The sequence below is a fragment of the Streptopelia decaocto genome (genome assembly GCF_964273445.1).
Source record: "Streptopelia decaocto genome assembly, chromosome: 8".
NCBI classification, from domain to species: Eukaryota; Metazoa; Chordata; class Aves; order Columbiformes; family Columbidae; genus Streptopelia; species Streptopelia decaocto.
Genome location: NC_138662.1, coordinates 5,081,050 through 5,104,111, shown reverse-complemented (window position 1 = coordinate 5,104,111; position 23,062 = coordinate 5,081,050). Strand labels below are relative to the sequence as shown.

Below are 23,062 nucleotides of genomic sequence, written 5' to 3'. Positions count from 1 at the left end.
TGCTGGAACTTCTGCCTTGCCAAGGTCACTAAAGGACAAGTAGGAACATAAAAGCCACAGGACTATGTAACAGTGCTTTCCACTATCCAAACAGGACAGGACAACTGCAAAGGTTTATTGTTCAAACAGTTTATTACCAACTCTATTTGACCCCATTAATTACTAACTCTATTAGACTCTATTTCTTACAAACTCTATTAGACTATTTATTTCTAACTCAATTAGACCATTTTTCTTTCTGATGCTTTTAGGCTGTGTTCACTCTGTAGTGACTCTCTCTGCTCTCTCTACCATGTGCCACACTGGGTCCAGCACTGTTGCCGGCAGCCACAGCATTGGTGACACAGGTGCAGGGTGACAACGTGGGGCTGGTGGGCTTTGGCTGTGGGGTGGCATTGGCACGGCAAAGGCTGCTGCCAGCACCGGCACTGCCAGTCCAGGGGCCCAGCTCCACATCCAGGCACGATGCAGACAGGGCTCTTGTTCTGTGTCCCGCTCCTGGCTGGCACCTTGCCAGCAGCTGGGGACAGTCCCTCTTAAAGTTGGGGCTATAATAGAAGTGTAGAAGCTAAAAAACGCAAAGGGGAAGAGTTGCAAACAGTTTGCAACTGGGAAACACAAATATACGAGAACTAAGGCTTTTAATCACAAAAGCCAAACTTGGATATTGAAAAGGACTCTTAGGGGTGTTTGAAACCTCAAACATGGGCTGTCTCAAACATTACAATATAGTTAAGACATGGATTTTCACCTGAGAAATGCCCTGAGAAAGACATGAAGGCGAGGACATGACCATCTTCATCTCCTCTGCTGCCAAGGCTTATTAGATTTGAACATCAGTGTCTCCCACCAGTTCCTGTGCAGAGGAACAGATGTACCTTTCTAGGAGCAGAAGCAGCTGCTGCTTCTGCTGGAAATTCATTCCCAGAGACAGACAAATTGGGCACCTTTGGCAGTTCACGCAGTGCATGGAAACATTCCATGCTCTCCATTTCAAAAATTCTCCCAGGTCCTCTCCTTGCTAGTACTTCCTCTTCAAATGTTTCTTCATTGATGGCAACAAAAACTCCATCCATCATCAACCCACTGAATGGACTTAAACTCATTGCTGCTGGCAATTTTCCAGAGTTGTTTGAGAAAGGAGAGATCTTGGGCTTCACCAGTGTTCTCCTTGGAAGAAGCAGCAGTGTTTCTTTCAGTAGTGCTGTCATCACTCCAGGTTTGGAAAGGTTCTTCTTCCATCACTGTTTCTACAGCAGTGTCCCCAGCTGTTTCATCATCCCAGAGAGGCAGAGGAGAGGCAGGAGAAGTTGGGCCTGACAACTCTCCCAGCACGATGCTTATCGGAGGCAATATCTCATCACAGCCTGGCTGTCAGTCCAGGTGCTGGCCTGTTATGCTCCCTCTCAGCTTCTATGTGCAGCTGGAAAGTTGAAAACATCCTTGGTCTCCCTGGCAACAGCCAGAACATCAGTGAGTCCTCACAGTCTTTTCATACCAACTTGAAAACACAGCCTAGCTACTGGAAAGAAAAAATTACTTCTGTCCAAGGCAAAGGCATGGGGAGTCCTGTGTGTTATCACGTTATTCTCATATTTACTTCACAACAAAAGACTGCTAACTACTCAAATGAAAAGATTCTGACTACTATGAAGAAAATTAGCTCAATCACAGCAAAATCACACAACAACTCCCTTTAAAACCATCCAGTCTCATTTGGGCTTGGCCTTTCTTCTGCAATCATCACTATGGCCAGTGGGGCTTGGTCCTGCCAGACACCAACAAAGGCTGACTGGTACCAACTGGTGCCAACTGCAAGTTCTGATGGGGCATTCTCAAATGTCACTGTGGCGCCTGTGCCTCACGGCAGTGACATTGCAGAGTGGCACCCATGACCTGGCAGAAGGGAGTAGGCAGAGGAGAAATTGCTGAAGAGCACTTGTTGCTTTTTACTCCCAGAGCCACCGGTGGTGGGACCCCAGAGCCCAGAAGTTAGTGAAGGGCTGCAGGCAACAAGAGAACTGTGTTGCGCCCGCTGCATCCAGGAGTGGGTCCCCAGGGAAGAGCAGGGACGGCTGCAGCTTTGGGACCCCAGTGACCCCATTTCCGAATTTGCTGTAATTCACTGGAGAAACATCTCACAAGCCTTGGCTGCACGTTCTTTAAAAGCCAAGCAAAATACTTCCACCTCTAAACACTGCAAGACTGCACAGTAGTAATTTCCAGTCTCCCCAGAAACTGATAGTATTTTTGCTCCAAGAGAAGCATGATGCCCGTTATTCCCTCTGAGCTGCACAGCCACTTTTGAAGGAGCCCAGCATACAGCCCAGCCCACCAGGACAGTCAAGCTGTGCCTGCTACACATTGTCATAACCTTTGTCACGGCCACCAGGCACCTTCATGCTCCAGGCATGTGATTCCATGACGTGCTCTGTCCTTCCAGTGCGCTCTGCCCCTGGTACCGTCTGCATTGCGCCCTTCATCCTTTGGCTTCTGTAGCCCTGGAGGAGTTTAACTGGGAGGAAGACGTTTTACCTTTTGTTTATTTGCTGAGAAAGGGGAGGAGGTGCATGAAGAAATTTGCCCTGAAATACCCTCTCTGGATTTGAAGAGCTGGCAACAGTTTTTCCTGAGCCAGCTTTATGTGTTCAACATAAGCTATACTGACCCAATGCTCCAGACACATAAAGCTCCTTTGGGCCAGCTTCTAGAGATCTGTGAACAAGGTCTCCTCATATGCCCTGAGATCTGTCCTGCAGCTGGAAAAGCTTTGTGGTAGCAAACTAACCTTCCAAAGGGGCTATGAATACTTCTGCCGAGCAAGGGGAAAGGGCTTCTCTTGTTGAAACACATTGCAGCAGGTTTTGTGCAGCATAAACAGTCTTCACGCCAGCAGGATTGATGTAAAGGATGGTACCTGGTATCTGAGCTCCTGCTTCTCTCTCTCTTGCAGCCCAGTGTGAGGCAGGTTGCTGCAGCATTTTGCGAGCTCTGTAACAGGGGAGGTTATTTCTAAGGTAACAGAGATCCAGCAGACAGTCCAGAACAACCCCTGAGCTCCCCTTGTTAGCAGTCCCAGGTTACTGTTCTTTAATGATCTGTTCTAAGCATTGGCTAAGTTTGGAAATGGTGCTAAAAGCAGGCTTGCTGCTATCATGCCAACAAATGAAGAGCTTGTCAATATGGGGAGATTCACCAGCAGCAGGACAAACGTTACTGTACGGTATTTCCTCTATAGAATGGTTTATACCCAAGCATGAGTCCTTCAAAAGGCTGTAATAGAGCTTTAATACTGCATTAAGTGCTTGGAAATGGGAAGAGCAGAGGGTATTTCACTGTCTAGCTTCCAACTTTTGCAAATCGATGTGAAAACTTCACCCAAAACACAGATTCAACTAACAAGCCAGTTCCTAACATGATCTGACTCTTAAAAAGTGTCCATATTCAGCTTTTGACTTTCACTTTACCTCCTGAAAATCCTCAGCAATTTAGGTTTGCTCAGAGGGTGAAGCTCATCAAGTGTTCACAAAAGCAAAGGAGCAGCAAGCAATGTGTAGTTTCTGGCAGCAGGGAAAATCCTTTGGGGTGGAGAGCTGGGACCCAGTGATTGCAGCCACCTCTGCCATCAGGAAGCCACTTGTGTTTTCTCCTGCAAAAGCAGAAAGGGGAAGAAAGGAGCTCATTTTCACAGGAAGATGGACAAGTCTAAAAAAGAGGTGCTACAGCTGCAATGAGTTTGAGATGCGCTGCTTTGAGTCATCCTGAGGTGCAGAAGCCACAGTCCCCTGCAGCACCTCAGGCCTTCTCAGAAGGATTTCTTTCCCATCACAAGGCACCCAGCCCTGCATTTCTTGGTCAGGTTGACTCCCTCTTGGAGAGCAAACACATTCCTCCACCTCTGCCTTTCAGGTCAATGCCAGGTCCACAATGCACCTGACACATAAACCAAGCCTTATCGAGCACTCTTGTCTATCACTGTACCTTGACCCATTGTACAAGATCTTTTTTTATCAGCTCCAGGAGATATGGCAAGCAGCTGGGACCCAGGAACCATGGAAGGAAGGACAGATTATCAGGCATCTCAAAAACAAAAAAGCATCAGAAAGGTTAGGCTTGAACCAGGTGAGGCAGACAAAGTCCATATCCCCTGCCAGGAGGATGAGAATGCAAACAGTGAATGCCTGTATCTGAGGGAGAGATTTTTTCCCAGTCACAGCAGAGGAATGTGTTTTAAATAGCTGGCTTTTGGCCTTCTATTGTTTACACTTCTGAAGACAAAACCAAAAGCGATGCCATATCCCACTTTACTGAAGCACAGAAGGATGCACCTGGGAAGGGAAGGCAGAACATTTATATGTCCAGACCAGTCTAAAGGGAGAGATGCACAAACCCTCCTGCTCAGCCTGCTGAATACGTAGATATTTGTCTACACAGTCTGCTACCACAGCCAAATGGAAAATACCTGCTGGACTTTGGGATGCTCCAAGCAGCCAGGAGAACAGGGGGAATATCACACTCAGCTGCTCCTCAGGGGTTGCTTGGTTTCTTGAATAATCACCGCTGCACAGAAGAACCAGACCCTCCGCTGATGCAGACAGGCTCCACAGCCTCCACCATAGCTGCATTCATACTTACACCAGTTCAAGAGCTGCATGGCTACTGTCCAGTTTTCAAGCTTGTGGTAACTTTTCACCTGTGAAAATAGAAGCAGAAGAACAGAATGAGGAAGCGATCCACTGAAAGTTGTCCTGCATGAGGGACTTCCCTGGAGAACCAGCACAAGGACGGTGCTGCCTGCCCAGAAAAGTGCCGCACTAAACCAGGTGCTGGAGAACGGCCAAGCACTGGGTCAAGCTGGTGCTTTGTTCACAGAAGACAGTACCTCTGCCAAGGGGCTCAACACTGTTAGAATTAGAGCTGAGGTGCCAAGCTGGTTGTTTCCAACACCTGTTATTTTTATTATGCATCTTTCTGTATTTTGTATTCACCTGAACAGATCCAGTGTCCATTTTCAGATGGTACAAGAACTTCATGCTAAGAGCATCCAGTGTTTTGTTTTCCTAGTTACACAGAATGGTCCTCATCGCAAACCTTAGTGCATCAGAAAAGCAGAGAGGAAAGACCCAACTTGCTAAGTCAAGTTCTTGAACAGTTAGGATTGGCAGCATTAAGTTCTGTTGAATTACTTCACGGGTAGTTTTTCTAATCAGCAAACATTTATTAGAAACTGCAGAAGTACAGTAAAGGACTAGCACAGGGAGGGACAGGCTATTTCATCTGCAACTGTCTGACCTTTACGGAAAAAAACCCTCCAGTATAACATAGTTGCCATAAATACTTACACCATGACAAAAGACGTCGGAAATGCAAGCTGTTGACATTACAGGATACTTAGCCAAAATGAAACCTTATGCCTTTCAAACTGTGAGCTGTAAAGACCAGCAAGTTTTATGACAGTGTGATATGCTATCCTAGAGTTTAGAGAGCAGGAAAGTGAAGCTGACATTGAACAGACAATATAGATTCATTTGAAGGAAGTTCATTTCCAAATGATAAAGAACTCTGTAACTCATTGCCAAGTTCTGGATCTAAACCAAGCAAGTTCATAAAAGATGAACGTAGAACAGGTTCACCAGTACGTTCATGTGTATCCTCTGTCTCAGGGGATTGCCATGAGCATAGTGCACAGCAGCATTTCCCTTAGTGTCTGCTGCTAGCTGGATGGACCTTTGGTTTGACTTGCTTGTCACATACAGTCAGCCAAGACTCCAGTATGTGAGACTCAGTTTTGACTGTGCAAAACAAAGCCTCCCTGCCTGGTGGTGTGAGATTTTACAGGCTTGTTTCTCAAAGTGTCTCATACATTTAGTTCTTCCTTCTGTCTCTTGGGAGCCTGAGCAGAAGACAGGCCACCACCTCCAAAGAGGGCAGACACCCCATCACAGGGCTGCTCTAATTCTTCTTTGTAAAGTATTACAACACGCTGTGCAAACAAACAGTCTAACCTCAGATGAAACAGACGTCTCATAGATAAATCCCATGCATGGGATTAGTCACGCTCATGTTGCAATGATTAGTGTCATGGATAAAAATGACCCAAAGAAGAGGAGTATGAGAATGTTCCCTCACAGCTTATTTACATTAATGATAAACAAAGACTCCCGGCTCTCTTGTGCTAGCCCAACAACTACTTGTGCCTACCTGTTGTCTGTAAGCTTAGCTCAGGACTACGCTAAAGCAGATTTTTCTGCCACACCTCTGGAGTGGGCTGCCTTGTTCTTACAACTTCAACCAAACAGCAAAAGCATGTACTGCAACTGCTTTATACATGTTTCTTGCACAGTTACAGGAGCAATTCCTTGCTCATCTCACCTCCAGATGACATAACTATAAGGTAAAGGTTCCTGATGCGAACCACACCATAAGCTCTTACGTAGACAAATATCCTTGTTCAGGGTGGTACAGCACCAAACACTGCTCCTGAGCTAAGCTGTGGTTGGTGCTCTCCTGCTATCAGCACTCATGATGCTTGCTCTGCACTTAGACCATGGAGAGGAGTCTTTAGCATTAAAAAAATTCACAGAGTAAACTCATTAAATTGTTTAACTTAAAATATATTTTATACACAACTTCTCCAGCTGTGAAGATGTGATGCTCTTACAGCTTTTGACCTAACGCTTTTATGCGGCAGAGGAGGTGGAAAGATGATACAAAGCCCATGCATGCTAAACCACCTTTGCAGCAGGAAGATCAAACCCCTTACATAGCAAAAGCAAGCACAGAGAGTCAAGTCATTGGGCTAAAGCAATAGGCCACGTGGACAAACTGAGATCTGACTGGTTTTCTTAGGAGCGTGTGACTACTTAGATTGTGCAACTGCTCTGTCTCTGCTCTGCAATAAAGCCTGATGTCCAAACACTGGCATCTGTAATAACTTTATTTTGTACTGGTATCATTTCCGTGCGTTTTGTAAATAAACAAACTGTGACTCAGAACTTATGGGCTTGGAGAAACTCAGGATAGGGGTTGTAACACAGGCTAAGTCATCACCTTCTCAGTTGTCCAAAGGTACCATCGTACGTAATGGGACTGACTGCAAGCAGGGTAACTCCAGAGAGGAAGTCAGTCTGGATGCTGAGGCCAAATCCTCCTGCCCGTGCTTGCCGTGAGCAGCACCTCGCCTGAGGCAGAGTCCCGCAGCAGCGCGTTCGCTCCAGGACCACTGTGGCATTCGGTCCAACTGGCAACAGCAGCCCTGGCCTGGCAGGATATCCCGCAAAGGTGGGCGCTCATGTTGTGTCCTCACCCGAATGCACCTCTTCACCCCAGCGCTGTGTGTGCCGTCCCACCCTTCAGATAGCTACACTGAACTAGCACTGGGCAAGTGGAAAAATGTACAGAAGATACTAGATAGAACTTAGTGTTTAACCTTTGCCTGCCTTACACTACTGGCAAATAGTTGCAGGCAATCCTGATTTTTTTTTCCATTCACTTGGTTTCTGATTTGTGAGCAACCTTATTTCTTCTGCCACACAAGGAGCTCCGTCAGCAGCAGAACTAATGAAGCCTAGTCCCTCATGCATTTAGTACTTAGATAATTAGTTTCCGTGTATTTTGAGGTTTTTTGCTCATGGCTACTATGGTTCAACCTCTTTGTTGATCAGTGTATTGTAAGGTCTGTATCCACTGGTTATGCGGTTTCAGAGATCCCTTAGGGACCTTTAAAAGCTTTGCTGTTCTTTGAGCTTTTCATTGAACTGAAACATGGCCATCATGTTCAAAGCTGCTGGCAAGCAGTGAGCACAACCACAGCAGAACTATGTGCCATCATGAAGTTCAGCTTAAAGCAGATGGTAAAGGAAGCCAGTAAGTCATATAATAACCTAGCAAAAGTCCTTTAAAGTGCAATGGAATGGCAACACCAAATCTGAAAAGGCATTACATCCAAAAATTCTCATTTGTAGCCTCATCACCTCAATCTCAGAGACGTAGCCTGAGCCCCAAAAGATTCAACAATCATGATCTTCAGCTCTGAATGCCCAGACAGTAGGGAAGCTCTTCAGTCCAAATCTGGAGTCTTGTTCTTCTCTCATGAACAACAGCCAGCCACAACTGCCTAGCATAAAACCTCCTGTCACAAGAGGAGAGTCAGTCCTTTATCCCTGCAGCCCATCACCCTGCAGGACTGCCTGGTACCACTGGAGAAGTGGCAGCTGTATAGAAATGGATGGCTGATTCATGCTGGGACACTGGTCTATTTTCTTGTCCCCCCGACACAATTTCACCCAGCACAAGAGAGCTCTAAAGCAGTTTAGCCGCTCCTCATGCTCAGTGCTCTCCAGCCACAAAGGTTGTGGGCTGAAGAACGAGGTGATATCCCTAAAGCTGGGCCATCCCAAAGAAGCCTTTCAGACTGTGATGACAGAGAGACTCCATCACCTCGCAGCTTGGCAGACGCTGCTGGGAACTGTCTGCAGGCTGCACAAGGAAGAGCAGAGCCACGCTACGACCATCAGTTTGAGCTTCCAGTGACCTCACCCTGCCTCCTCACATCCCTGTCTGTGCATCCAGAAGTGCACAGTCTTCTCCCCATCCTTCCCCTCTTGCCACTGCACAACGCAGAGGTGGAAACCAGGACCTGAGCACTGTCAGGGTTGGAGGCATGGAGGAAGGAGCAACCCCAGGTTGGAGCAAGCTCACTGAGGCACACACAGCCAAGGTGTTTTACTCCTTCAAGCACCCTCTACTTCAAGATTAATTCAAATAAAGGTTATTTTTTTCATAGGACAGTTGCAACTTGCAAGACAAGTAACTGGTAGATGTTCGAGACCCAGGCTGGTGTTTAATTTAAAGAATCTCCATGTTCCAGTGTAGCTCATCTACTACCCACAATAGTTCAGCAACATCCGAGGCTACAGTAACCGTTAAACTGTTGTCCCGTGGTTTGGGTGAAAACCTCTGTTAAACAATATCAAGACTTATCTTTAGATGAGCTAAGCAAAGTTAAGCAAATGAGAGATGTGGTCTCACAGCAGAAAGCTGTGCAGAGCCCCAGGCTAGGCAGTGTTGCTGATGCCTCCATCACAAGAAGTGAAGTCCAAGGGCCACCTAACCTCATCTCTTATCCAGAGCAACCCCAGACACATCCCAAGGAAATGCAAGAACCCCAGCCTGCCTGCATAGGTCTCAACCTGCCCTCCAATACCTCAGGAGTCGTTTCTGTCTGGACTAAAACACCTGTTATTCCCTCAGGAAAGCATTATATCACCATCCATTAAAACATCAGGTTGCCTTGCTTCCCATTTAACATCTTGAGTTAGACACTATGTCTTGCTAAATTTATGGCCTCACCAACTTCTGAAGGCAATGAGACACACATACGTAAACTCAGTTAATTGGTGGTTAAAATTATTTTTTAACAGCCCATTCATCCTTTAGTTAAGTTCCACAATTTCATGGGAACAAGCCCCAGACAGGCCGGAGATGTTGGGAACAGGAGGTTCTCCCCAGCTACCACAAAATACATACCATTCCTGGGTAGCTATTTGTTGCCACCAATCATGCTGGGAACAGCACTGTGCCCTGTGACACAGTGGATTCGATTTAAAATAAAACCCAAAAGAGAAAAAATAGGGCAGCCTTGACAATATCTGCTTGACTCACCTCTGCTGCTGTGTTTAATATTGTTGGGAGAATTGCTCCATGCAGGGAGCCATTTAGAAAAAGCTTGATGAGGAAGAGCTTGTGATGAGGAAAGCTCATCTGCTTTACTTGAGATTCACTGCATGCCGGTCCAGAACAGATGCACTTGGCATGTATATGGAGATGGCTCATACATACTGAAGGAGCAACGCATTCAATAACCACACATTTATGAGACAGTTTCTAATCAAACTCTTCCTCCAAGCAAAGATAACAGGCTGTCCTCAACGTTCTCACCACAAGTATGTGACAGCTCCAGCACTCTGCTGTCTACAGCACACAGCAGCCTTGTTGTGCAAGGACCCACCAAGCAAACGTGACGAACCCAGCCTCAGGGCATCTGTCCCCTGTCTAACTCAGAAAATCTTGTGCTAGGAACTTACCCGCATCCTACATCTTGAGTAACACTTCCCAGCTCTCTGCGGTACACCAGCAGATCGCATGGCAGTGCCTCCAGCACGTTTTTTCACCTACAGTAAAAAGACATCCACCATGCTTTGTGCGCACACACAGAGCAGAGCATTAGGAAAGCAGTTGAGCAGGCATGGCACAGGCCTCTGCTGTACAGACACATGGCCAAGGTAAGACTGATAGAAACAAACCCCTAATTAACAAAACCAAGCCCAAGACAGTAATTAAAGGGCAAACAAACCCTGACCACTCAAGTTCCTATTGTCTACCTTAATGCACTGCTCCCCCATCACAGGGTACTCTGGATCTGCTTGCTTTCAGGGTATCACACACACCTCCAGCTGCAGAGTTTTCCCTCTCCGACTGCTCTGCCCAGGTGGGTGGAAGAGGAACAGGCCACGCTGCCTGCCACCTGCCCCAGGGAACTTTCTCTGCTTTTCCAGAAAGAGCTGCTCAGTGGAGGAGCCCTGCTAGATTTCTCCTACTTTTGAAATTGTTTTTTCCTTCCAGCTGATGATGACCTACATAATAAGCAGGTCACTGGAACATGAGAGATTTTTTCTGAGGCGGAGAAGAAAAGCCAAGCAGCTCCCGCACTGCGTGTGCTTCCGAGGACAAAGCGAAGCACTGTTTCCATGGGGTCCCACTCAACAGCCTCCTTCTTGCTCTTCCTGTCCAAAATCAGCGGGAGCCGCTGGGATCCCAGTGGAGGCATGAGCAAAACATCAGGCTAGTTAAGGACCAGTTCCATGGGGGATTGAGGGGAGCTTCGGGATCGTGAACGCCCCTCACATGAATGGTAAACACTCCACGTGCAGCTCTGTGCACAAGGCTGTGAGCCCGTGCAATGGTCTGCCTGTGTGAGATCCACTCCACTGCATCAGGTGAGCTCTCAAACAAGCAGCAAAGGGAGAGAGGAAGCGAACAGGAAGATGTGAAGGGGACAACTCCCCACGATGATTCCCCTGGTACAAAGCCCTCCCCAGCTGAAGGAAGGATCTGGTTGTAGCAGGTCTGCAGACCACAGAATACAAGACCAAAACATTCCCAGCTGGAACAGTGCCCTACCTGAGAATCTGGCAAGAAAGAAGCAGAGTTAGAAGAGCTTGAACTTGAATACCTCTCTAGTAATTTCTGTTCCTTTACACGGAGCATTCCTAAAGGCTTGCTACTATAAAGTACAAACTGGAAATCAGAAGGATTTGAGTAGCTGAGAGAAGAGAGACCCTGGGATATCCCTTCAGCATCAGTGTAATTTAAGGCATGGCAGCACAGAACTGGATGGTCTCAAGGTGTAGTGTCCAGCACCAGCCTCTAATCCTGTACCTGATCTGTCCCCAGTGCTTCCTCCCAAACAGAAGACAACACTGCCAAAGATGTAGGTCAGCATATTTAATCCCCACACCAACTGGTACACTGTGAGCAGGAAGCCACTACCTACCCAAGGGTAAGGCAAGAATCTATTAGAGAAATGAATGTAACAAGATCCTGCCTGGGACTCAGAGTCAGTCCCAGAAGGATTTATGGAGCAAGTAACCAGAGCAGACAAGGGTTAGAAGCACTCTCAAACAGCCTGATGGCTCAGAGAGCTCTAGTAACAATAGTGCAAGTCTGGTAACTAGGTCACAGTTATGATCCTTAATTAATCCTGAAGAGACCCTATCTGCCATGGGGAACATGACAGATAAGGTAGCTCATTAAGCCCAGAAGCAGGCCAGGGGTAATGCCAGACCACAGCCTAGCCTCCAGAGGTTTGGGGACAAAATCCCCTTTGGCAGCAGCAGCTGCTTTGCCCAGCCTGCTCTCTGCCAAGGTTTTAGCCAGCAGACACCCCAGGCTCTCCTTATCTCCTCTGAGGAAGCAATGGCAACCTGGAGCCTGTTCACTAACCACTGCCTAAACCACACTGACATACCAGGAAACAGGAGAGAGACAGGACTGAAAACAGCCCAGGGCAGGCAGACATGGGGCTCCAGCAGAGATGTACCAAATCCTGCTGGACAGCTGAACCTCAGCCCCCTGCAATGCACTTCACCCGTAGCCCTGTTCTTCTCCTCGACACCGCTTTGTGCCAGGGTGTGCTATCTCAAGTCGCTTCTTCCTTGACTTCTCTGGAAGAAGAGGTCCCAGCTTCTCTACGTGTACTTCCTCAGCTTGTACAGAGGTTTAAATTAACAAGGTGGGCTGGAAGTCACAGCCCTGAGACACAGGTGCTGCAAAGGGACAAAGCCAGCGGAGAAAAGGGCCTGACATTGCAGCTGAAGTCAGGAGAGGTTGCGTGCCAGCAGGGCGAGGTTGTTCACTTGGCAGAAAGACCTGTTGCTGACCATGACAGCAGAAAGCCCATCTGGCAGCAGAGTGGCAGAGACCAGCTGAGGGCATGGATGGCTGACACCTGGAAGAACAGGCTAGCCTCTAGAGAAAGCTGTGTTTTGCATCTACACATGATCCCTATGAACATCTTGATCTGCTTAAATCCACTGGTGACAGGGAAATAAGCTGAGATAATGTTGATTGAGTTTTCGAGCCTTGCTTCTGCTACCTGAGCAATTAAAAAGTAGCCACCATCAGCAAAAGCAGCAAAACCTAACAGGGCTTCTGAGGACTCAGCACAGAGCAAGAGCATTAAAAATAGTTGTTTCAAAGGAGGGATGTGTGACTAATAAGCCCTAAACTGACAATTGTTGGGAAATGGTGGCAGCTTAGTACTAAAGCCCAGTACTAAAGCTCCAGGGACCCTTATTAAGGTGTCAGTTTTGCCCACTACCACCCCCAAAGGCATTGTATTCAGCGACATGCACAACTGACAGCACGTCAGGGAACAGACACGACTCCTTACAATTAAACCAGAACAAGCAGCAAAAAGAAAAGCTGCCAAGTAAACATAAAACAGTATTTCTACCCAAGGAAACCTTGAATAGCAGAGTAATCAAAGCCCAGGCATACGCACCATTACCACACGCACGCACTGTTCTCCCCATCCAAGTGCAGCTGGGTGAGGGACGGCAGTGCCGTGAGGTCACTCCATGAAAACCAGGTCACTGGCTATCAAGCTCAAGAGACAGTGCAAGGACTTTGGGAAGGATGTACTGAAATCACTTCTTCCAATTAAAACACAAGCTTAGGAAGCAGCTCTAGTTTATTTGCTCTTGTAATTGGAGCTTTAAATCTCAATTACTTGCTCAAAGTCTCAATCACCCCTCATGGTAAATGTATCTTGACAGGGTTTTTGCTGTGGAGGGGACACACAGTTTTGGAAATGCAGCTGAAGCAAACACAGGAAAAGGTAACCACCTTTCTGAGACAGTAGCACAGAGAGCACAGGTAGCGTGGAGCAATCTGCAGTCCCAAAGGCTCACAAGGGAACCTGGAGCTTGTCCCCTTCAGTCACCTCCAGAAAACCAGCATGTTCATTTGCTGTGCCAAGCAGCAGCCTCCTCTCTGCCTCCTCCCAGCAAAGTGCAATCCCAGGCTCTACGCAAGCCCTGCAGACCCTCCCGTATTCCAGCACCAGACAGCACGAGGACCCAGAGGGTCGGCACCCCTTCACACGTTAGAGGTGCTGGCTCCTGTTCCATGGCTAAAGTGGTGGCTGCCCCCCTCCCAGGCACCCCACCCTCCACTCCAGGGTCTCATTCCTGCTGCAGGTTGGGCAGGATGAATGCTGCCTACCTTAGAGCCTGGCCTAGTACTGCGTGCTGCCCCGTGTCACATCTCTCCCCAACACAGGCAAAACCGCCTCTTCCAACACGTTGTCACCTCACAAAATGCAGCTTGGCAAAAAAGCCCCATCTCATGTCCACCCTGACACAGAGACTGCTCAGCACACTCCATCAGAGGCAGAAGAATTAACCTTTAAGTAGTGAATGGGCTAGAAAAAACATTGCAAGGCAACCCAACCACCCCTCCACTTGTTAAACACTGAAATAATAAATGCCAGCAGTGCTATGTTTGCAAAATTCAAAGTGCCACACAACAGAAATACAAAACTACCCTCAAGGCTTTTGGGGAAACAGTTCAGCCACTGCTTAAACCCAAGAATCCCAGCATTAGCCTTGCACAGTGGAGTTAATCTGAAAGTTTACTGGTGCTGCTGCTTGCTGGAGACATCAGTTGCTCTTCACCTCATATTACCTGTCTGTGCAGAGCCACCACCCTTTCACATCACATTTCCACATGGCTCCGTACGTTGTCCCTGTGTGATCAACTATTCCTTATCAGTGCCAAGATGGCAGTGTCTCAGGAGACGTCTCCTGTCCTAACATTGAGTATTTTTTTTAATTAACACATTATCGAATTCCACACTGGAAACAAGATACATCTTTTTGAGAACATGAAGCAGAAAGCTGTCAAGACTAGAGGTCTTTAAAAATCAAGACTGGAAGTACTTAAAAAAACCCCTACGCTCTCATTCTCCTAGGACCTTGTGGACTGGCTGCAAGAATTTTTGGGCAAAGTGCTGCAACTAGCAAGTCTGAAGACACTAGATTTTCTAATGCATATAAAAGCTCTGTAAGATTAGCAGAGCTGTACAGAAAACCACAGCACATAGGTCAATCACATGATCCATCACTAGTGCTAAGCCAGCAATGATCCTCTGCTCTCCCTTGGTTTGCTCTTACAGTCAATTCAACATCACAACCCAGGCACAGAAGAGAATTACTTAACCCCAAGGTTGTATTTTTGCCATTTCAGCCTTAATTTCTCAGCTGATCCCATTCAAATTTTTTGTTATGCACTTCCATGTCTTTCTAGGACATTTCCTAGAATCAGCTTTTATCTTCTTCCCCTGAGATTGGGACAATGTGCATTTCCAAGAGAAAGCACATACATCTCTCCCGATGAAGTGGAGAGTTCCCTGAAAAGACATTAGAGACTCCAGGTTCTTTACATCTCCTGGAGATGAAAGAACAGCACGTTTTCCAACCATTACAACCAGCCCAAGCCAACAGCTGACAAGACTACATTTGCTCAGCACTCCTTTGAGTCCTCTAGCCTTGTAGATCACAGCAGGAATGGTGTTCAAAGCAGCTGCAAAACCATCAGGTCAAATAAACTCCATGCAGAAAAGGCTGCCAGCAGGGTCCACGTTCCCCAAGAAACCTCCCATCCCAGCTGCCCTGGCTGATCCTCACTTGCGCTCCTCCTGGTACTGCCTGCACTGCTTGGCAGGCAGAGTGGCCCAGCAGCCTTGGAAGTAGAGCCCAGAGCTTTGCGTGACTTGGGCTGTTTGTAAGACAGTGCAAACAGAGCACTTGCCAGCTTTCTGAAGGGTTCAGAACAAAGACAAACAAGGAATGGAAGCCTCATGTACTCGCGTAACCTGAATGTGTCACAGAGTTCCTCTAGTCGGCAGCTCCCAAGTTCAGGACTGGAGATATGATGTGCTAATTTCCTCCCTTCATATTTCAGCACTGGCCCCTTCTTTCCTATTGCTGATACTCTTCTCATTTAAATACCTTATCACCACCCTCTAACTTTGCCCATAATCTTTAGAGCACGAGGACCTCAAAGGTTAAGCAACAAGAGCTATTGCAGAATGGCACAGCAAAGCCCATGGGCAGGAAGCACCAGCATTTACACTGAGAGATGCAAAGATCTGCAAAGGAGCTGGACACCAAGAATGCTGCAGCTCATCCTCCCAGCTTTCTGCTGTGGCACACAGGCTGTGGTGTTACCCAGACTCTGCTCCCATTCACGGGACTGGGTTTGGCCCTGTGAAGTGTCATACCCCCTGTTGCCACACACTTTCCTGCTATTTTGATATCTGGAACATCTCCACTTAGATGTGAGGCATGCTTCTGCTCTACGGCGTGGATTGTTTCTTTCAAGGAGCTAATTCTAATTGACCATACAACTATAGCAACTAATATTAACTGTAACAACTAGTTCTTTTAACTATAAAGTTTCCCAGACCATGGATGGAAATAATAAAATATCACAACTGCTTTACACTTCCCTCTGTTTATTGCTTGCTTTCTCCAAGACAGTTCTTAAGACTGTCTCGATACCAGCCATATCTAATGCTGTGCAACAGCTGGATAAGAAGAAAAGCCACCCAGATAACAGAAGAGTCCTGTTGCCTCACTGGGTATGTGTTCACGGGGTAACACTGACATAGAATTTCCAGCTTGGTTCTAGTCAGGAAGGGCATTTTCCCCCACCTTCTCATGTCATCAGCAGGTCTCTCATTCTGAAATGCTTCTCTTTACTTCACTGAAATATCAATTCTTGAAGAAGAAATTAAAATAGCCGATGCAAAAGAGAAAAATAAGCCTTTGATGAAACAAACCACAACAACTAGCCTTGCTTGTAGGTGTACTGTACCTACAACAGACAATTTAAGACAACAGCCTTTTGAAATCCCATCATTTTCCCCACCCAAAAAAAGGTCAGAGACTACTAGGGCTTCACAGCATGCCTTTATCCTTATTTCCAGGCTGAAAAGGCAATCTTATTTGTATTACTCCACCTGGGAGAAGAAAAGTAGTGCATACATCTGCAGGAAACAGTACCGACTGACAAATAGTCAGGGTATCTTGTTTTTGATAAAATTGTATCAGCATATACAAAGGATTTAACTTACCATGTTAGACTGAGTCTGGGGTGACTGGGGAGTAGTGAGGGCACCTGAATATGCTACTGCCTTGTAAGGTGCCTGTGGGGTCCCATGGGACAGGTAGACAAGTCAGATAAGTGATTTTTTGTCATGGTTTAACCCTGGTAGGCAGCTAATCCCTGCACAGCTACTCACTCACTTCACAGTGGGATGGGGGAGGAAATCGAAAGGGTAAAAGTGTGAAAACATAACACCAAAAACCACAGAGAAAAAAATCCACCAAACCCAAGAGAAACAAGTGATGCAAAAGAAAACAATTGCTCAGCACTAACTGACCGATACCCAGCCATTCCCTGAGCAGCCCTGACCAGCCTCCACCCCCCCAGTTTTCTTGCTGACCTTGATGTCATATGGTCTGGGATACCCTTGTGGTCAGGTGGGGTCAGCTGTCCCAGCTGTGTCCCCTTGTGCCCCTTCCCAGCTTCTCGTGCACCCCCAGCCTCCTCGCTGGCAGGGAAGTGTGAGACACAGAAAAACCCTGGACGCTGTGCAAGCGCTGTTCAGCAATGACTAAAACACCCCTGTGTTATCAACACTATCTTCATCACAAATCCAAAACATAGCCCCATACAACCTGCTTTGAAGAAAATTAACTCTATACTAGCCAAAATCAGTACATTTTTACAGGGCAACAGGGAGACAAGAACATATGCCCTTGATTTCTAGCAATCTTCTGCTTGACAGAGAAGTCCTAACATTGACACTGCTTTAAGAGAGACAGCCCATGGGCTCCAGCACAGTATTTTTCACTGCTGTGGGTCGATTTCTTGTTTTCAAGGACTTTTACAATCCTGCTTCTACTTCGACTTCCACCTTCCTTCCAATGCCCACACTAACGCAGATACGAGCAGCAGTAGGAGCTCATTGGAGCTACCTGGTGTAGCAAAGATGCTTTGCTATCTAAACTTGACCTGAGTGTCTCTCTGGGCCTGAAGCACTGAAATTTAGATGAAGAAGAGACACCCGCTTCTTCCTCTCTGTCAGCTGTCTGTCCTGTATAGAGAGGAGCAGGCTATCTACTGAACTCCCTTCTGGAAACTCCAGTTGCATAGAGCTCTGACTGCAGAGCTGTCCTTTCCCCACACTCTTGCACCTTCACACAGGAAGCACCCAGACTCACTTTTTCTAAGGTACTTGTGCTCTCTGCTGACTGTGCAGAGTTCAAGTGCCTAAACTGGACACAGAAGGTGGTGTCTCTGCCTGAGTAGCTAATGAGAAAAAAGAAGGGCTGAGACATGCAAGAAAAAGACAGGCTGAAGCCCAGCAATAATCCTAATTAAAAATATACTAGTTGGAGTTTACTGGTTCTTTCTAAGAGAAGGAGAAAAACAGAGAGAGAGGAGCAAACAAGGGTGTGAATGCAAATCATTGCAAGTGCAGCAAAGCCCACAGTAGCTGGAAGGATTTGTGGTTCATTTCCTGATGTGTGCCGCACAAAACAAGACAAACTCCAGGATACAGGAGAAGAAAAGACTTATTGTGTGATCTTCCACATCTGAAGCAACTGGAGAGATAAACTGGAATTAAGATAAGTGACTGCTGGCTGTGTTAATCAGATGGGCTGTAGAACGCAGCAGCCCTGGTGTGGGAGTGGTGCCCTTCAAGAGAAGGGCAGGGGACCTTGTCTGAGGGTGGCAAGAGCTTCTGCAGTCCCCACTGAGCTGAGTCGTGCCCCTGATATTGGACTTTGCCAAGTGACCAAAACCCTCTGCAACAGGGCAACGCCCGGGGCCGGCAGATGGCCAATAGTGTCCTGACCCAACACCCTTGTGAGGGCCCACCAGCAGTTCATGAATTTTAAAAGATATCCATTATATTGGGGAGAAAAACAACTCAGCACTTGTTTGTATGAGGTAGGGTAAGAAGCTTGCCTGGCCCGTGTCTGTGAAACAGGGGTGCTGCCCAGTCACTCTGCAACAGGTCATGTGTGCCTCAGCTTTCAGCAGCTCTTCCAGCTCCGTTGAATTCTCTGACAATTAGAGGCTCCTATAAAGAAATGAGATTTCCTGTTCTGTCATGTCAATAAGACACTGGATACAAATGAGGAAAATCTGTTAAAGAAATTCAGCATGAGAAGAATTTTCACTATGCAGCTACTATCACAACCCTCGAATTTTGCCTTAAAAGGTAAACTAGGTTCTCTCTGAGAACTGCTGGTCTCAGGACTAGAGGTGGAAGTTCTCAGATATAAGCCTGGAATTTGAGTCTGGATTAAATCCAGATGTCAGGATCACATCCCCTCCCTTGGAAAATTCAGATCTCAATATAGACAGTGGCTTGTGCATGGGGAGGGGGAAATGTTTTTCTGGCTCGCCCTCTGTGACCCTGACTGGGTGGGAAAAAATTAGGAATATGTACAGCTCTGACTTCAGAAGTGGGCTAAAGGGATTAAATGTTGCTAATGGCATAGTTATCTGCTTTCATTTGGACAGGCTGAGTGCAGAGGGGCTTTGATTCTAGTTTTTCTGTTGAAGTATCTAAAAGCTCTCTTAAAACCATAACATTCATTAAAATTCCATGAAAGGAGCTAACTGCTGACAGACATGAGGCCAGATGAAAGCTACAAACCTGTGAATCAAGTTCTGTTTCCAGGAATATTGGGCAAAATGTGCTTGAGAGAAGTGTATTGAAGGTAACTTAGACCTGAGCCTATATGGTAAAATGGAAAGAGACCATCTTCAGCAGCAGTTCTCCGTGGACATCTGCAGAAATCAACTTGACCCTGTGGCAGGGGATTTTTTTTTTCCCCATTTCAATTGCTATATGAGAAGCACTTTCTATGGCTTCTCATCCACCTCTCGAACTGCTGGAATTTAACCTTGTTTTTCCCCTCTTGCAACTTATTTAGCAAAGAAATCGACAAATCATCGGAATGGAATGGGCTTTAGAAACCTAAACTCAGCAGAGTCTCTCAGTGTAGCTGAGCATCTCCCCTTCCCCCATCAGATGGATCTTTCAGGCAGATTCAGCTTCCTCTGCTAAACCCATCTGGTACCCAGCATCTCCGGTACCGGCTCCAAAACACAGTCACAGCCAGGAACTACACCTTCCAACCCAAACTTTGACACAGCCAGCTGAATAAATTTATTCTCACATCAATGCTATCCCCTCAACTTAACCATTTTCCTTCTTTATTAATTGCTGCTCTGCCCTTTACATACTCCGAGGCAGCCGTTCCTTCTCCCCAGCCCGCCGTACCTTTGGCTTCTCTCCAGCCAGGCTGGGTGAGCCTGTTTGCTCCCTCCAGACAGGCTCCCTGTTCCCCTGTGGCTGCTGAGGCACTGTCCCTTGTCACACTCTGAAGTCCTTCTGTCATGCAGCAAATGGCATTTGCAGAGCAGCTCAGGCTAGTTTCTCCTGAGCCCTGTAGGATGACAGTAATACATTGCCACAATTAACATCTTTAAATACCATTTAATTAATCCACTTAAGCAGTAAGAAATTTTAATTAATGGCAGCTTTATTAGTATTTACTTCACCTGCAACTTGTAAGCTCTGGCAATATTTCCAAAGGGACTGAACCTGCAGAGCAGCTGAGAAGACACTCTTTTCCCCTGACTTTTCCCTGCTCTGTTGGTCCCAGAGCTCTCAGTCGTCTCTGCACTGACAAGGACAGGTTCCTTCGGCAGTTCTCCAGGATAAGGGTCAAGTTAATGTCATTCCATTGTTATTCAGCTCTGCGCAACTTCTGTCATGTACAAGGTTAAATAAATTCACCAAAACCAAGCTCTAAAGAAGCGTTATTGCGGGGTCTGATTAATAGTGCAGATTGTAGGGTACTCTGACAGGAAAGCTGAGAGTTCTGCTCCACTTGGAGATCTTCGTATCGCAGCCGAGGTCGCTGTGTCTCAGCTGCCAGCCTTGAATGACATTTGCGTAAAAAGCAGATGCTCTTCAGGCCTGAGACTTCACAAGCACTTTTGAATACAAAACCACAAGCTTCTGCATTCCAGCAACAGCGTAGACTAAGGTACTTCAATCTTGCAACATGGTAAGATGCTGCAGTGAAGATTATCAGGATGAAAAAGGGTTTTTGTGGGATGGAACCTGCTGTGGCAGGTGCCACGCAGATGAGCTCTGCAGCCTGTGGCAGCACTCTGCCAGCCCGTTTGCACAACACCTTTCCCTGGTGCCTCTTACAACAGAACTCATATTCCCTTTCTCTGTCCCTCTGGAGCTAAGCGCCATGGTCAATTAATAAGGGAAAAATAGAAGGAAAAGTACTATCAACACACTATAAATCAAGCATAAGGGATTTGAATTATGTTGTTAAAACTGAAATTAATCCAAGGAGCACTGGAGTGATCCCTTAGGTTCAGAAACATTAACTCTCTGCTCCAAGGACACTCGTCAGGTATTTACGTGGCACAATATCATGATACGTCCTCCTTTTTTATAGTAACTGATATGATACAAAGCTTCAGGGTAGGGATCCAAATGTTGATGGTCAGGGCAATGGGAAGAGCAACAATCTGGAACACAGATCAGGTATCTTTAGCCTTCAAGTGCTAATTAACTATTATATTTTGCAAAATGTAAATACTTGAGGCATGTAACACTAACTGATGTCCCTGCTCATTGCAGGGGAGCTGGACTAGATGAGCTTTGAAGGTCCCCTCCAACCCAAACTACTCTGTGAACACTTTCCATGAGAAAACAAAAGTAATAATTTGAAGCACTGTCCTAGTATTACCAAATGACGAAGACTCTTGCTATCACAACTGCTATGCAGACTCAGATAATATATGATAGCCTTAGTTTAATCATTTATTTACCAAACAAATTAAAACTAGTATGTATCTAGTTTAACAATACCCTCCGATGAAAGGCTGTTTCTTAACAGTAACTTCTGCAATACAGTGCTGAAATGAGTTAAAGTGTTTAAGATCTAAGCACTGAGACTTCTTAACACTGTAATAAATTCCTAATAAGCAAGAAGCAAACTTGTTCAAAAAAACATCTAACCCCACTAAAACCTGCCTCATAAGGCCATATCTACTCTCTTCAGGGCCCCACAAGGAATACGCAAGGGCAAACTCTGTCCTGTTTCCTACCTCAGAGTTTAATAGCGCACTGGAGTTGACAGCGACCCTGCGTTTGGCTATGGTTCAAGGTTGCGATTCCCTTTATCTGCTTATTTAGTTCACAAAGTCCACGCCTTGCAGCCAGCATCCTCAAAGTGAGTCAGTGATGAGGAGAGTCGGGCAAATATCCTGCTGGTCTCCCCCCTGCCTGCCAACAGAGGAGTTATCTAAAGATCAATTTGTAACATGTAAAAACTGACCAATGCTTTTGGTATCCAAACTTGGGTTCAGCAGCCACAGTTCTACATAGGTTTTGTATTTTCCTAATCACTCTACTACAAGGACCTTAACTACACACCATGACAACACACGAGATACCAGTCAAGGGAGAATGAGCTTTAAAAGAGCTCTCCTCAAAACTCTGTACCTGTTACAAAAACCACTTTTGCCTCAAACTGCGCCAGCCGACCCTCAGCTGGCTGAGGCACGTGGCCCAGAGGCAGCACTCGGCCTGAATCCTGTCTTCCGTGAAATTCTTGTTTCGCAAGATGAGGAAAAAAAGAAAACAAGCATCATCTTTCTTCTTCGTTCTTTCCACACTTCAGCAGTTAGTACACGCTTACATGGATTTGTATGACCACAGCTCCTTTAATCATTACCCACCTGTAAATATTCTTTTAAACAAATAAACTTCAATGCCCATTGCAAAATAGAACATGCAGGATTCAATTTTACTTGCTGCTGTCATTCCTACAAGAGTATTTATCTTCAAAACCTGGGCAACGGCACCACACTTCAAAAACACAGTGGTGGAAGCCTGAGCATCACAGGTGGAGAAACTGCTGGATTCGGAGCGGCTGTAGGCGGAGGGAGGGGCCCGGACCCCCCCGCGACCAGCGGTGAGACCCCCGCCCCGGGCGGGGCCGGCACGGCAGCCAGAGCGCCGTGCTGGGAATGAACACACGGGAAGCGCCGAGCAGCGCCGGGTTTCCCCACTCAGCTGATTCACAGCTCGTATTTTCCAACGAACAGCCGCACCAGGGGCCCCCAAATCTGCTGCCCGGGGGCTGACGGCTGCAATAATTCTGGGAAACAAGCACTGCCCGGCCTGGGGCTGAGGGGAACCCCAGGGCAGGACAGCTGCCCGCCCGCCTTCTGGCCGTCCCCTACAGCCCCCGGGGCCGGCTGCCCCGCCGTCTCCTCGCACACACCCCGGCAGCCCTGTCCGTGCCCTCACGGCGCCCAGAGACCCCCAGCTCCTCACAGTACCCGGGAGCCGCTCGCATTCCCCGCCAACCCCATGCGA

General features: G+C 46.9%; 1 long non-coding RNA gene across 2 annotated transcripts; it reads right to left on the bottom strand.

The window, feature by feature from the left end:
* Window positions 1-156: 156 nt before the first annotated feature.
* Window positions 157-23,000, bottom strand: LOC309443441. Of its 2 annotated transcripts, XR_014184792.1 has the most exons (6): window positions 20,212-23,000; window positions 19,931-20,096; window positions 18,604-18,718; window positions 4,463-4,693; window positions 3,468-3,649; window positions 157-2,991 (listed from the first exon to the last, which is right to left on the bottom strand). It is a non-coding gene; the product is annotated as an uncharacterized lncRNA (long non-coding RNA). The 2 variants fall into 2 exon arrangements; XR_014184791.1 differs by having other exon boundaries at window positions 157-3,649.
* Window positions 23,001-23,062: the final 62 nt, after the last annotated feature.